This window comes from Cygnus atratus, chromosome Z (assembly GCF_013377495.2).
Source record: "Cygnus atratus isolate AKBS03 ecotype Queensland, Australia chromosome Z, CAtr_DNAZoo_HiC_assembly, whole genome shotgun sequence".
Classification (NCBI taxonomy): Eukaryota; Metazoa; Chordata; class Aves; order Anseriformes; family Anatidae; genus Cygnus; species Cygnus atratus.
The window spans coordinates 26,363,781-26,380,315 of record NC_066396.1 but is presented as its reverse complement, the minus strand read 5'-3'; the positions used below and the strand labels follow the sequence as shown (position 1 = coordinate 26,380,315).

The window sequence follows — 16,535 nt, the reverse complement described above, 5'->3', positions numbered from 1 at the left end:
TACAGGACTAAGAGAGGAACAACTTGCACCTGAAAAATCAAAAGCCTAAAATGCTGTTTTGAATAGCTGTACAACAAACAGTTCAAACAATTCAGACAAATTAATCTTTCTGATTTGCAACTCAAAAAAATCGTTTAAATATACACAGAAAAGTCAAAACTACACTAGTAGATTACCAGTCAACTTTGAAAACAAATAGAGACATGTTAGTCCTGATAATTCTCAGTAAATTTTAGTGAGATTTTAAGGGAGATTTGAAAGCTTATTACTTTTTTGAGGAAGAATTTTTACATATTTTAGGGAGCTATTTAAAAGATTCTTTGAAATCTCAGTCTCACTGAAGAACACCAACTAACTTTATAATGACTAAATGAATACATGCTGTCACATTCCATTGTTCCCCCACCAACACCGAAAAAGTCACTAATAGCAAACAAAACTTCAAGAATGCCAGAGATAACAGCTATCACGACACTGCTGCACACACCATTGCAGTCATACTTAAAACAATGGCAGGGGTAACAACATTAAAACAGGCTTTCGCATTCAGAATTATTTAGCCCATACAGAAGCCACTAGAAGTTTAGGAGGAAGGCTGGCAATTGTTTGATCATATGAAAAAGTTTTTTTGTTGTTCAACATACAGCCCTACTATAGCTTCCCAAAACTTTACATTTCTCAGTTCAACATTCAACGGATGGCTTAGGCTTTCTGGAACGTGTAGCTTATACAATTAGTGAGAAGGTTACAAACCTAGAATCAGAGAAGGGACCTGGTGGGGCTGGAGGAAGATATTTATTTCTCAGTCAGGAAATAAGAAATTAATAACTTGAATACAAAAAATGTTTTGAGGGTTATCAATGTGAAAACAAGCATATGTACACTTCATTTCAGGTCTAATATTAGGTTTATAAAGTATAATAATTGGTATCACCCTTAAATGATTAACATTACTTGATATTCATCAATTAATACAAATTAGAGAAATGGATATACCAAGTCTTATACCTAAGAAGGTAAAGAAGTAACAGGCTGTTCTACTCCAAGTTTCTCTATTACCCTGGAGTTTCATGACAAGCGTTTGGGATTTTTTATTTTTCAATGTTAAAAATGGAGAAGCATTATTAAACATCGGCCTTAACACCCAAATGAAGTCCAACCACTATGCACTGGCAAAGAATCTGAACTGCAAGAGCCGTGCAATTAAAGCTACTTAAACAGGCTTGCACAGATTGGATGTTTGGGTAAGTAAGGCAAGTTTTAATTTCATTCCGAGTTGCGTTATCTTTGTAATGCTAACAGACATAAAAATATGTTTTAATAATTCAAAGAGTCATTGTCTATGTTGATATGCATATGAAAGAAATCAGTAATATTTTACAAGTCATTTGTCAGAGTGGTGCCTCTCTGTAAGGAAGTTAGGTCATGAAACGCTCCAAAAGACTTGGTACCGTGTGTCTTGATCACGCTTTGCTGGAGTCAGTTCATTGGAAAACTACAGTAGAATCCCATTTTAATTACTCATCTTCCACAACAGTAGGAAAAGATATTGTAAAACATTTGTTTCTGCACCCAGCAGACGCTAAGTAAGATCAGACTGGGCGAAGGAGAATGGGGAAGCAACTTATACATCTCTGCTGTATCAGAGTCCCAACAGGCTGTGCTTTCATTCATTAAACAGTGTTGAAATTGAGGTTAACAACACCTGAACTTAAGTGTTAATAGTATAAAACTCTTCCTGCCCTGACGTTTTCCTCCGTGGAATAGGTGCTAAAATGTTTTCTTACTACCCACCATTAAGACAAGAAGTGAGAAGTTCCTCAGCCTTTAAATCAGACAGGGATCAATTAAACAAGAAAAATGCTGGTGTCTTTAAGGAACCAGGGAGAAGATGCACTCAATACCTATAGGAAAGGGTTTGAAGAAGACAGACCACGATCACTCATCTGCAGCAACCTTTATATCGGTCCTTCAGCACCGATTTCATTACACTGATCACTCTGACACCACACCAACTCCCCTTAAAAAACACTACCTTATTTACACGACGATGACCAACGGTGCTGCCCAACACCCAAAACAAGTACCTGCACCTAAGGAAAAAGGTTCCTTCCTCTTGCACATGCACGTAAACATGAAACCAAGTAGCTGGACTGTGTCTCCACACCACAGGCTTTTCCAAATTTCTCATTAGTAATCATGAAAATGCCACAGCCCAGGAGAGCCTGAAGATCACTCTTTTATTACTTCCGCTAAATAGGATATTAACACGGATAAAAAAAAAAAAATTGCAAGTTAATATATTTTATTTTCCGTTGATGCTAGTAAAACCCTTTAAAACCCTTCCCTAACCCAAGCTCTCAAGAGTAACCACTTTCTCATGCTGGATTTAACATGCCACAAGCACGACAGCGATGCTACACGAATGCGTATCTTAGTCAGGACGCTTCCCCTTGTTCCATGATGGAGGAATCAGCCCTACCTCAAGATAAAATTTTAAAACCCCAACACATCGCGTATGGGAAAACAGAACTGAGATGGAGCGCGTGCGTGTCCCCACATGTAATTCACACACGCACGGGCACAGCCATCTTTTGTGGAACAGCACCTATTGTAGCATGGCCATCTTTTACTTCCAAACACATGTAAATGTGTGTGTACCCGCGACAGACCTTCCACACGCCCCTGTGTCTCGATATGCAAATAGCCATGCTACAATAGATGCCCTCCACAAAAGATGGCTGGCTCCGCCGGCCCCAGCCCGCGGCAGGGCGGCCCTTCGCCTCACAACTCGCACAACTTGGCCCCGCCGGGGCTGGGGGCGGCCGGGGCGAGGCGGGGGATCCGTGCCCAGCCGAGGGGGGCCTAGCCCGTGCCCAGCCGCCCCCCGCTGACAGAGCCGCCCCCCGCGCCCCCCTCACGGGCCTCGGCGGCCCCCGCGGCCGGAGCCGGGCACCTGGAGCCGGGCCCTGCCTCCTCCTCCTCCCTCCCTCCGCCCGGCCCTTCCCCGCCGCCCGGCCCGGCTGCGGGGCGATGCGGGGTGTTGCGGGGCTCCCCCACCGCGCCTCACCTCAGCCGGCCGCGCAGCCTCCCGCGGCGGCAAGGGGAGAGGGAGGAATGAAGCGAGGCGGCGCTGGGCGGGTGGGTGGATGCGTGGAGGCGGCCGGGCTCCCCGGCAGCGCTCTCGAACCCCGCCGGCTTCGCCTCACGCTTGCCCCGGTGCCCCTGCCCGGCGCCTGATATCGGCTCCCCCGCCGCTCCCCGCCCCTCAGCCGCTGACGCACTCCCGCTGCTGCGCCGCCGGCCGCTGCTCGCCCCGACATGGCCGCACCCCGCCCGCTCCTACCTGCGCCATCGCCCGCCGTGGTGGTGGCGGTGGCGGTGGCGGTGGTGGTGGCGGTGGCGGTACCCGCACCCCCACCGGCACAAAGGGAGCCCGGCGCCACCCCGCAGCTCGGGGGTGGCGGTGGGGTGCAAGGAGCGGGGCCCACGCGTGGGCTCCTGGCACCCGGAGGGTCGGTGGGGTGGGTGGGTGGGTGGGTGGGTTGGGGGATGGATGGATGAGTGGCTGGACGGACAGACGGATGGACGGGCGGATGGATGGATGGATGGACAAACAGACGGATGGACAAATGGACAGGTGGATGGGTGGGTGGACGGATGGACAGAAGGATGGGTGGGTGGACGGGTGGACAGAAGGATGGGTGCGTGGGTGGATGGATGGATGGATGGATGGTTGGTCGGATGGGCAGAAGGGTGTCTGGATAGGTGGGTGGTTGGACAGATGGACAGAAGGATGGATGGATGGATGGACAGATGGACGGACGGACAGGCAGAAGGGTGTCTGAGTAGGTGGGTGACTGGACGGATGGACGGATGGACGGGTAGACGGGTGGATGGATGGATGGATGGATGGATGGATGGTCAGTCGGATGGGCAGAAGGGTGTCTGGATAGGTGGGTGGTTGGACAGATGGACAGAAGGATGGATGGATGGATGGATGGACGGACAGACGGACAGGCAGAAGGGTGTCTTGAGTAGGTTGGTGACTGGACAGATGGACGGGTGGACGGGTAGACGGATGGATGGACGGATGGATGGATGGATGGATGGGCAGAAGGGTGTCTGGATAGGTGGGTGGTTGGACAGATGGACAGAAGGATGGATGGATGGATGGATGGACGGACAGACGGACAGGCAGAAGGGTGTCTTGAGTAGGTTGGTGACTGGACGGATGGACGGGTGGACGAGTGGACGGATGGGTGGATGGATGGATGGATGGATGGTCGGTCGGATGGGCAGAAGGGTGTCTGGATAGGTGGGTGGTTGGACAGATGGACAGAAGGATGGATGGATGGATGGATGGATGGATGGACGGATGGACAGACGGACAGACGGACAGGCAGAAGGGTGTCTTGAGTAGGTTGGTGACTGGACAGATGGACGGGTGGACAGATGGACGGGTGGACGGATGGACGGATGGACGGATGGATGGACAGATGGATGCACAGATGGACAGAAGGATGGATAGATGCACAGATGGATAGAAGGGTGGATGGATGGATGGATGGACAGATGGATGGATGGGTGGATGGGTAGATGGGAGGTGTCAGGGCAGTGTGGCCACCCCTCATGAGGGACAGCAGCCATCCCGCTGGCTCCTCATCAGCCCCAGGACCAGAGGAGAGGGGACATGGGGTGTTGTTGGTGACTGCTCCCCACCTGCGTGCCTGCAGCACTGTGGGGAAGCTGTTAAGTTACAGGACAAGCCTGGGGAGATGGCGTGAATGGTGCTTTGTAAATGCAGTGATTGCCTGATAAATCGACTTATGGCCAAGCTTTGACAAAGGTCTGTTGGTTGTGAAAAATGGGTTTAAAATGGGAATACCCTTTTGGTCATACTACAATACGCTTATTCCATCAGTAAGCCTTGTGAGCTCAAAGGTAACTCCTGCAGGTCCACGTATTTGGACCAAGTTACTTCCTTTTTCTCCTAATTAGAGTAACAGTGATTATAATTTGCACTTCTGTTTGAAAGAAAGACAGAAAAAACATTTACACAGTATTATATAGTGAAAATTGTTCTGCAGTATATGTAGTATATATATAGTAGTAGAAAATAAGACATGACAGTTTAAACCTGTCATGAAATTCTCAAAATTAGTAACCCACCTCCTGCATTTCTTCTGCTTTCAAGATAAATGAAGAAATGAACATAGAAACGGTCTGAGTTTCCTCATTTTTGCTGATAGTTTCATGAAAGGACCAAAAACCCTTGAGCCCTTTTTGGTGGAAAATTTTTCATCCATCTTTTACACCTATTTATTAGATATTATAATATTGCAAAGGAGATAAGGAGACCTTAACAATACACAATGCAACATAATAAAATAATTCCCTCGGTTGCTTAGGATAAGGATGTGCTATTGAAATCCTGGTCATAAAATCTTTTGAGAAATATGAAGACAGATATGATCTTAAGGCAGAAAAATAAATTCAGACAAAAATCCTCCAGTACATAATTGCCTTCCCAGGTCACCTCCACTAGTATTTAGAAACAGATTTGCATTTCATTTGTTTATTATTCCTTTTATATCATCTTTTATGTGTGGAGGAACCTCTGTGCAAAATGCACAAAGAAATGTTCACTTTCTGCTTTCTCTCCAACCTAATTTACATTCTGAGTCTTAACAAACAGCTGACAAAAGATGCTATGTCATGGCTAGTGCTTCTTCTGGTAATCATACAAATCTCACTGTGAGTTTGTCTATCTGTTTTTTCTCTCCTGTATCATGCTTACCTTGCAAAAATTTAAAAGCATGTTTAACCTTACTAATTCAAATACTCACACCAGTGGCGTGAACTATATGTTGTGGGGGATCTCATAGATTAAATTCCATAAGATCGGGATGATTTGCAGTAGCTTTTACACACATTCCTACACTCCCACAGCAGGACTTTATCTCTCCTTTGGCGTTTTGGGTTGCCATGACTGTAGAGGAAAGATCGTATCCCATCACAGATGTAGTAGTGCGCAGGCAAAGGAGATGCTCTCAGAACTAAATATTCTCACAGAACCTTTGCATTGAAGAGGTAATGTAGAAGGTCTAGCATCTTACCCTCTATTTTCACATCATCTCTCTCCAGTGTCGTAGAGCAACTGATACTTTCCAAGAAATGTCATATTGGAAGGAACCTTAATGAAGTGTCTAGCCCATTTTGCAATGAGGCAAGGCCAAACCTGGCAGATGTTTGCCTAAGCTGATTAAAAAAAAAAAAAAAAAAAGTCAATGAGGGAGATGCCCACAGCCTGTCTAGGTAGACTTCTAGATTAAAGATTTTTCCAATAAAAAAGAGTCAAAGGAAAGGTAAAAATTTCTTGTGGTACTACATTTATGAATATCATATATTAAATGACCAAGCCTTCCGTGTAGATCCAGCATGCATGTCTGATCATGTATTTCAAACAGCTTCTGTGAATTGTACTCCAAACATATGTTCCAGCAGCATATGATGTACTTGAAATGTACCTGTTAGCAGATGTTGCAGCTAGTGATCCTAGCACTGATCACTAGAGAAAATCAAGAATTTAACAGCCAAAATACCAGGATGTACCAGTGAAAAGGTCTGACATGTAAATGAGTGGTGGCAGAAATCCCTGGGGAAGCTTTGATTACAAGCTTGTTGAAGTGCACGGGTAGGCCAGCAAGATCTGCCAGCCAAGAAGGAGTTAATTGTTTATCACTAATGAATCAGGAGCGCCTAACCCATCTGGAAGAAGGAACAATCTGCTCTTTGCAAGATTTATGTAACGGGACGAAAACATAACAAAACAAGCATACATAACATGAAAATCACTCAACATCTTGCTATGTTTCTTTCCTTTCACTCCTAGAAAAGGTCAGCCTTAATAGTAGGGATATTATTAAATTAGGTGTACAGAAAGAAAGGTGTAAAGACAGAAATGTGCATCTTGCAATTCCCTTTTCTGACAAAGTCTTTAAGAGCACATTAAAGAGCTGTGTCCCACTTTCTCCTTTTCAACCTTCCCCACTGATGTCCACATTACGGACACAGAGAGCCGTGGCATCCTTTGCAGAGCTGCGTTCACTTTAGTAAAAGTGATGTCATCTCAGCATCTCTATTTGTGAGATACTCGGTCTATCCACATGACTTACTAGTAAAATTCTGTGTGTTCCACAATCCTCTAACAAAAATGTGTTTCTCTCTTAATATTCCTGTACTAAAGATAGAAAACTTCCTTTCTGGTCAACTTATTTCACATGCAAAACGATTTTATACGTCATCAGAAGTTTCATTATCTAACAGTATGTAACAGAAATAACATGTCCTAAATGAACACCTCCTTTTCAATTTCCCACTTACATTTTTGCCTAAAATTTTACTTTTTTCCTCCAAGTACTGTATAGGTTCTGTTTTCCCACTCAGAATTTAATTTGTCTAGCCCCTATTCTCTAAAACACTCCGGACAAATACTCTGTTTTCTGGTAAAATAAAGAAGTAAATAAATAAATTATGCAGTTACAGTAAGTTTTACTGGGATGAAGATTTCTGGAGCAGTCCAAGGTTATTTCATATGCTTCATTCATCTGCATCCTCCATTTCTTGACAAAGTCTTCATACTTCCCAAGTACAGAATAGGCTATACATAGTATAGATAAACCAAATATAGATAAATAGATAATGAAACAGATAAACCAAAGGTGCTATAGATGAAAAAACAGAGAGCTTTCTCCTGTAAAAAATGGGAAAATGAGACTAAATCTAGATAATTCCTCAGTTATTGTTTTGAGGAGTCACATCACATAGTTGGAGATATTTTTACCTCATGCCAGTAGAACTGAATTGCGTAGACCTCCTCTTGTGCTGTGCTGATACTGCAGTCAGAGGCATGATGTCCACACAGGCAGACATATTAGTGTGCATAGTGTGCAGGCCTTTAACCATGTCAGTATTGCTATTTGTAGCAAAAGGGCATTAGTAACTCAGGAAACTGTGTGTTTGAAGGAGGTGTGGAGTGGAAATTTTAGATTAGAAAGTGTTCTAAGAATGCTCTGCCATCACAGAGTAACCCAAGAGAGGACGCTCCACAAAGGATGAAAAACATCTCTAAACAATTCTGAGACTTCTTAAATTTCCTTGCTCAAATATATAATATACTCTTTATGTTTTCACCCTCTACATCTTCCAGTATTAGGACTGCCTGCAATCAGTAGCCTGGCCTCTGCAGGGTGCATATCCCCTATCCCCCATTTGCCTGTACAATGCCCTCATTATGCAGTTAATTTTAAAGTTTGCCCTGTGGCCTTCGACCTCTTGCTGGCCCCAAGGCTTATGGCCCTTCACATCTTTCCTGGTGTCAAATGAAATACTGCAGCAATCCCTTCCACCCTGTGCAGCAAAAAGTCAGCCAGGCACCCACTAGTCACAGTCTTTGGGCTATGTGGAGGGCACACACAGTAAGGCAGGGAAAGACATAGATGGAAAAGTTTGCAGCTAAACTGCACTGAAAAAGTTTGCAAGATATTGCTCAAACAGGTAAGAGCAGAAAGAGTTATGTTCAGCAAGCTGGATTTATTTTAGCACATAGTGACAAGTTAGTGTGAAGAAATTCATAGTATTAGTTTACATTGTTAGATCATCTACAGTAGCTACCCATAATAATACCTTTATTCAGTGCTGAGTATAAAGAAATTACAAGACAGTTATCCCTTTCAATTGATAATAATAATTCTACTGCACTTTAACTTCTGGCAGAAATACATACACTTCCCTTGTAATCCTCAGAAGTACAGAGAGACAATTTTTCAGGAAATACCAATGTAACTCTCAGTGGCTTCCTTCAAATCTTTTTATTTTTTTTGGGGGGGGGGCGGGGATAGGTGGTCAGTGGTAGCTAGAAATGTTGGATAGCTGAAGGGTAGGTACAGATTTTGGATGGACTTGAACCACACCATCTCAGGCTGGTCACTATTGTGTCACTGCTACCTTGTGCTGCTTCTGCTAGCCCATAAATGCACATATTTCCTTTTTTATCATGGAACTGCCAGCTTTCTGGAACAGGAATCAACGTCCAGTCAGAGATTACACAATTCCCCATCTAAGGCAGGATTAAAATTTTACAGCAGAGAAGAAAATGGAAGGACAGTCGTTGTCCTGAAATACCATGCACAAATTACCACACACGAGCAGTAATCCTGAAGCCAGGATTTCATCCCATAGCTTCAGCTTAACAAAAGACATGCAGGTCCTTTTGTATGTGAACAGGAACATTGCCAATCCTATGGTTTTGCAGGTAAAAAGGTCTCTTATCTTTTCACTTGTCCAACACAGTGATCTTTAACATATGGATATGTATCCCTGTGGGTTTCTGACAGCTTTTAAAGGGTTTTCTGAAAGGTAATTATGAAAAGCAAGTTTGCTGTCCTTAGGATAATTTTATAGTAAAGTATTCATTGTGAAGCAGAGGTCTGCAATGTTGAAAACACTGAGAACAGTTGTTCTAGTCGAATACATTTAATGCCAGTGACTTAGACAAGAGGTAACTCTTTCATCTACAGATATCTGTATGTATTTCTTATCACAAAACATGAATCCAGTAATTGTTCTGATTATTTCTTACTACTTTATTTACTCAGGTTGTTCTGTTACTTGAGAAGTGGTGACCTCACCTACCAGTCACATTTTCAAGCGTAAATTCTTGTCTTCTGCTTTTTTACTCCCAAAACTCAGAGGAGAAAAAAGAAAAAAAAGTATTTAAAACTCACTCGCAGGTCTCCCTACATACTGTTTTGTAGTTGTTGTTGTTGTTTTCTATTTTTTTTTCTTTTTTCTTTTTCTATAGCCTAATTCCCCTGTAGCTGAAGAGGGCCTGTCTGTACCTCCTGAGGCTTAGTCCTGACACACAGGACAGTGGTGGCATCGGCACTCACTGCTGTGTGGCCATGCCGACCCTCTCCCACTCACTCCAAAGGAAGCATCCGTGTGAGGAGCAGGTGCTGTAGTATGTTTCTGAAGTGGATGAATACAAATGTCAAGTCTTAATTTCTTTCTGTCACTATTGAAGGGCATTCTGCATGGGGAAGAAGGAGCATTTGATGGGGAGATAATAGGAAGAACTTCTGAAGTTCTGCCTGGAAAACTAGGGAATTTTCCTCAGCAGCACCACAGAGGAGTCACTTAGGTTGCAACAGGCAGAGAAGACAGTTTTGCAGATGGTAATGTCTCATCACAGGCTCATGGGATGGGCAGAAGGTCACCAATGGGTGTGAAGGAACCCACCACAGCTCTAATAATGGACAGGGAGCAGTAAGGTCACAGAGATGAATATTTCAGACCTTCGTGGAAGCATAAGAAGGGCAGAAAGGCTGTCTGACAATCTAGAATGATTTTTCACAATGTCTTTTTCTCCAATAGCAGGAAGCCCTCTCTGAGAAATGTGGAACTAGAAGAAAACTCCTAGTCCATCCCTTTGTACTGAGGGAGGCCTGATCCTAGGCACAACTTTAGCAGATACTTGTCTAAACTTGCTCTTTTAACCTCTAGTGAAGAATCCTCAAATTGGCCTTGTATAAAAAGACAAACAAACAAACAAGCAAAGAAAAAAAACACAAACCACACACCTTCTTTGATATCTTACCAAGCTTCACATCAAAATGTCAATTACTTTTTGTCCCTTGTCATTGTGTCCATGAGCATGATTGACCACAGTCCCCTTACAGCCTAAGAACATTTTCATATGCAGTGCTTTACATTTTCTTCTCTTCTCTTCACCAATCACCCCATACTTTCATGCTTGCCTCAAAGATGATGTTTCTAATCTTTTTTTGACCCTTTGTTGTTGTCCCAACACTGCAACTTGTCACTATGCTTTTTAAGTACAGTACACCAAGCTGGAAAAAATAGTAGGAAAACTACAAGCCGGAAAACTGACTCCACCTCCCCAAGTAGTTCAAAACAATGGCCATAGTCATCATTACTTCTGTTAAAACATCCTGGAAAACCGAAACAGGAGAGATTCTGACTAGATATATTCTAGTCAGAATATAAAAAGGAAAGACTTTTTCATGATGAAGGCTGTCAAGCTTTGGAACAGAGGGTCTGTGCGATCTCAGTGCTTGGAGGTTTTCATGACCAGACTGAATAAGGCCCGGAACAACCAGATCTGACCTCGTGGGTGACCTTACTTTGAGCAGGAAGTCCTCCTGCTCAAAGAGAGACCTACTAAGGTCCAACCTGAATTATCCTACGGTCTTTTGAGGAGAATTGTTTCTCTGTCAATAATATACTGCTGATGACCTATATTCAGTTTGTGAGGTACTGTAACACTCAGGTCCTTTTCTAGGGACTGCTACGTGCTCTATTAGTCCCTATGTTATTATAGGTGTGCCTTTGACTTCTCTTTTCCAAATACTGTGCTTGTACTGTTGTTTTTGTTGTTTATTTGTTTTCAAAAACAAGTACAGGGAAATTCAGAGCAACTTCTGCGATTTGTGAGCTCACTCTGAATTCCTGTCTTCATACCCTACCCTTGAATTACCTCCTAGCAAGATGTCACCCACATATACAATAATCATACTCTCTACTGCATCATATGAGTTAGCATTGAAAATAATGAAATACAACCAGAGGTAAGGCAGCTCTCTCAAGAGCCCTATTTGAAATCTGTTTACAGCTAGATAGCAGACTGTGGATAAACACTCTCTGAGCAGAGGGGTTTTTTTTTACCAGCTGTGGGAACACTATGTTCAGATTTCATACAAAACATGTTTCCACACTTTTTTTTACAGCATTATGAGGTGAAAACTAATTTATGAGTCCTGCTAAAGTGGAAAACCATCACTTCAAATGTTTCCTCTTCATCTGCTAGACAGCTATCACATCAAAGAAGAATTAGCTTTGTAGTACCTGAAAAATCCTGACTGGGTGATTCTTTATCACTTGCTGTTTAGTAACAGGTCATACAAGATTTTATTCCAGTAATAGGGTGGCAAAGCAAGGAGATAGTTTACAGCTCTCCACTTCCCTCTTTTTCTTCCTGTTGAAAACTGGTGCTCTTTTTGGAGCTTACCACATTCTCCATCCTTGAAGATAAATGGTGGCAGGTCAATGATTTTTTAAAGTTTGCTGGAATAATTTTCACCAGCCTCACTAACTCAAACACAACCAGCTTCCTTAAATATTAAATCTTTTTCAATTATTCTGTTCCTTTTGTTTGTTGTTGTTAATGGTAATCATAATATTTTATCACATTTATCTGTCTCATGAAGACTGAAGAAAGTAGGCACTGTATACTTCAGTCTCTTCTGCGTCGTTTGTCATAATTTAGCCGCATAGCCTAACATTACCGTGTAGACTAGACCATCGAGAAAGATAACTCGTGCCAGCCCTCTTTATAGCAACCTAAGACGGTCAAGGTCAGTGGGAAGGATCACCCTCAAAGGTGTCCAAGAATCATTTTCACTCATGTTTGCAATACTGTGCTGTGTAACAAATGTTCTTACTCCTCCTTGTTATCTACTTGTTCTTTTTACTGCCACTCCCAACGAGCTCCTCTCTTCCATCTCCGAGGTTTGCTGACATTTGCTTTTTTTCTGAGGTCCACTCTGCTGCTGCTGTATCTTCTGCTTTTAAGAATCACTTGCCAGTTTGTAAGAGCTTTCTCCCAAACTGCAAAGCAACTGCTGTCAGTACTGCATTACTTGTGACACCTTTGCAAGCCATTTGCTAAGTCAGCTCAGCAGGTCTGGAAGTGTTTGAAGCATGATGACAGAGGGGTATGTCAGCCTGAGGTACCCTACAGAGTTATCTGAGAGGCAGGAACACTTTCACAGGCAGGTAGGGTCTGTGGGCTCAGTGACCCAGTTTTGATGGCAACAGCTTGAATTCCAGTCTCAAGTTGATTTTCATGTTCTGCTCTCTTCAAATTGCACACATCCTTTGACATTTCCAAATATCAGTCTGAGATTTTAACCCCAATATCAAATATTCAAGAAGATGAGCAAATGTAAATATGGAATGAAATGAGATTGCTGGGTAAGTGACTCTGAGCACATCTTACCTTATAATGCTATAATACACATAACTTTAACTCAGGTCTTTGTTTTTGAGGACAAGCTCTTAATGATATTTCGAATAGAATACACTCACTTGGGAAAAAGACAAAGCACAACATGCCAAGAAAGATTTTTCAGCTTTCTGAAAACAGTGATCAGCAAGAAACTGTGTTGGAGAATTTGTGACCAAGAAATCAGTTCATCTGCATTAAAGCTATTTCCTTAAAACAAGGCTCCTTCTACAAAGGAGGCCACTGATAATCCCTAGGGATATTTGTTCTGTCAATATTCATGGGAATCCAAAGAAAATTAACTTTCTTGATTACCAGGAGCAGGTAGAGATTTACCATCTGTGTTTAGTGTTCTACTTGTTCAGAGTGGGTAATAGTACATAAGTACTTCCTGCAAGATCAGGACTAGGAATTAGTTTTAATCCTTTATGCTATACTTACTGTACAAATAACAGTTATATTATCCACACAGAAAATTAATGTCTCTTCAGCAAGATATTATTTTAGCTTACAAATGCTATTTTTTGCATATTTGTCAGTTTGACTTTAATTCATACTATCAGTTACAAAATAGTCAAAATATTTCAGTGAAAATTATCACCCAGATGAATTCCAAACATGATTCAAGGCAAAAAAAAAAAAAAAAAAAGAGATGCCGCTCCCTAAAAAAAAGTCTGAACAGAACTTTCATAAATGCATATTTGTTGAAACTGAAATATCTAATGGTAACACTTTATTTTATGGGATAATTTTTCAACAGAATCTATAGGTGCCCCACCCCACCCCACCTGAACTGAGCTAAAATAATCCTTTATTTACTTAGAGTCTTTGTTTGGTTGATATTTACTGTACATATTGTTAGGTTATTCAGTAAAAGACATATATCCACAAACACACAGGAGCACCAGGCTGAGGAAGAGAGCTCCTGTCCCAGCTCCTGCCAGGGCTGTCCCAGGAGGGCCAGCAGCCCCGTGGGCTGGGATGGCACCCACCACTGTGAGCCAATGTGCAGGCTCTGCAGGACAGCTCTCAGGCTGAGGAGGCTTACTGCCTAGGGCTACAGGACTTAGAGGATACAGGATTGTTTAAGACTTACTAAAGGAAGTTTAGAGAGGAACCAAAGGTGGGGAAAGCTAGGGATCAGGGTGATTTGTGGAGGAGTAAGCGTTGAGAATAGAGGGATAAGGGAATAAAAGGGGTGGTGATGTCTAAATGTTGCTGCTCAGTATGCTTTTCTGACCGTGCCCTGCAACTGCTTACCATAGTCTGTCTTGTCTTCCCATTAAACTCCATCTCTAAGCAGTTTGCTGGGGGAGGGACTCTGCTCCATGTGCACGTGTGTGTGTGGTTGTCTGAGTGCCAGCACCCAGAGCGGGGACCAGGCATCACCGGGACCCACGCGTCCCTGGTGCCAGTGACTGGAGCAAGTGCAGGTGTACAAGTTTTGGTGTGTTTGTGAAGGTCACGGTGGGCCAAACAGTGAGCAGAGGTGGCTGGGGAGCTGGAGGGTATGTGTGTCCCTGAGTGAGCCCACAGCAGGAGGTGGCTACTGGAGGGACCAGGGTATGCCACCATAGTGTGCATGGGAGTGTGCCTGAGGTGGGGGTCTGTACCAGCAGGAGTGGGGGTGCAGGCCACAGGGGCTTGTACACACTGGTGACAGCATCTGAGGAGACTGAGGTGCCACGAACAGCTCGTAAGGGTCCTGGACATTTACTGGAGGAACTCAGATTTTGTTTATACATATATTTCCCATCAGCAGATATTAATGCCAATCAGTTAGAGAATCCTAGGATCATAGAACCATCTGGGTTACAAAAGACCTTCAAGACCATCAAGTCCCACCATCAACCTGGCCTACCAAGAACCACCACTAAATCATGTCCCTTAGTGCCACATCCACAGCCAATACCCATTGACCCATGTTCCTCTTTCCCTGTGGTCCTGTATGGCAGCCTATGATGCTGTCAATGCACACTGTCTTTTTCCCTTATGGAGTTGTGATCCCCCTCTACTTTTTCTCCCTGCTTGCACAGATCCAGCTGGATCAATGTCTGGAAGCAGCAAATTCCCTCTCAGGCAGCTTTGTACAGAGTGCAACAGAATGAGGCCATTGGTGTGGTTTGCATTTGCCTGTGTGGCGCTTTCTGTCTGTGTTCATCCATGTGACCAACTAAGTATATATGTATATGTGTATAGTAAAGATCTGTCAGCATGTGTACCTATGGGAACTACATGCTCAGCATCACTCCTGGTTGGAGTGTGGAGCTCTGACGGCTTCACCTAGATAGGAGTACTAAATGCGTTATCTGCGTTACAATTTTTGACATAGTATGAACAGTGTTTTCATTGAATTGCAAACAAAGAATTTTTAGTTTTTTTTGCAATAATAAAATCTTACCTCAATCTCAGAATCTTTTTGTCTTCTCTTTCCAGTTCAGAAAAAGGAAATCCAAATATGGAATTATTAATGAGCAGAAATAATTCCTAACATATCTCTGAGAGGCTCTAAAAATTCCAGAAAAGGTAAACAAATTGCTAGAAATTCTGTATTTGTATATGCTTATTAGGCTACACTTGAAATCAGAAAGAATTGTCATAGATTGAACGATGCAAACAAACTCACAATACAGTTATGAAGTACTGGCATCCGAGTCCCTGATCATTTCAAAAGGCCCGGGATGATCTGAGGAGAATATCCTCATTTTACCTCAGTCTGTTATGCTGCAAATGAAATATTGTTGTTCTAGTTCCACTGCAATTAAGACTCTGCTCATTAGTCCCAGGGATAATTTCCCATATTACAACACCCCTAGTGTCCTGTAATAAATGAGGAACGGGCTGTTCTGATGTATTTCTGTTGAACGTGGACCGATACACAGCGGAATGTACAACATCCTGCTGCTGCTGAAGCTGGGAGAACAGTACACCATGAACACAAGCAGCAATTTAGGACAAAAACTGGCTAACATCCTTAAACTGTGGGGCAGAATTTAAACAGGCAGAATTCAGCTATCTAAACTGGCATCAGACTGGACCAGCAAGAAAAACACAGCTTTTAAAAAATTTTTAAATATTCTTCCAGGAAGGCATCTAAAAGCTTTTGTGAAGACTGCCAAAAATTTCAAAGTGTGTTTCTGCTTTTATATTTTAGATTTTTCTAAGGGTTTCCTAGATTTATGAGACGCTATTTGAATGCAAGTGTAAAACAATAGTTACGAATCTTAGTTTATGATCTAATACTATATTTGAAAGTCACAATGGGTTGTCTAAAGAGACTGATTTGAGAAGATAATTATTGTTTTCTTAAACAGAACAAAGTGTGTTACAAATCAGATCTCTACCACCTTGTAAATGATAAGCTCTGTTACACACTTAAAATCAAATAGTAAAGTTCAATGTTAACTAAAATTAATTCTCAAATTCAAAAAATGAAGTGTAAGTATTA

The 16,535-nt window shown here is 42.7% G+C and overlaps 1 protein-coding gene across 2 annotated transcripts in view; it reads right to left on the bottom strand.

The window, feature by feature from the left end:
* The window catches only part of FAM169A (family with sequence similarity 169 member A), a 37,214-nt gene extending 34,003 nt beyond the window's left edge, over positions 1-3,211 (bottom strand). The window contains exons 1-2 of one of the 2 annotated variants that reach the window (XM_035553655.2): positions 3,071-3,095; positions 2,088-2,252 (exon numbers count right to left, since the gene is read on the bottom strand). The gene's annotated coding sequence lies outside the window, so the exon portion shown is untranslated. Of the gene's footprint in view, positions 1-2,087; positions 2,253-3,070 lie in introns of both variants that reach the window. The other variant, XM_035553656.2, reaches the window with a different exon arrangement.
* Positions 3,212-16,535: the final 13,324 nt, after the last annotated feature.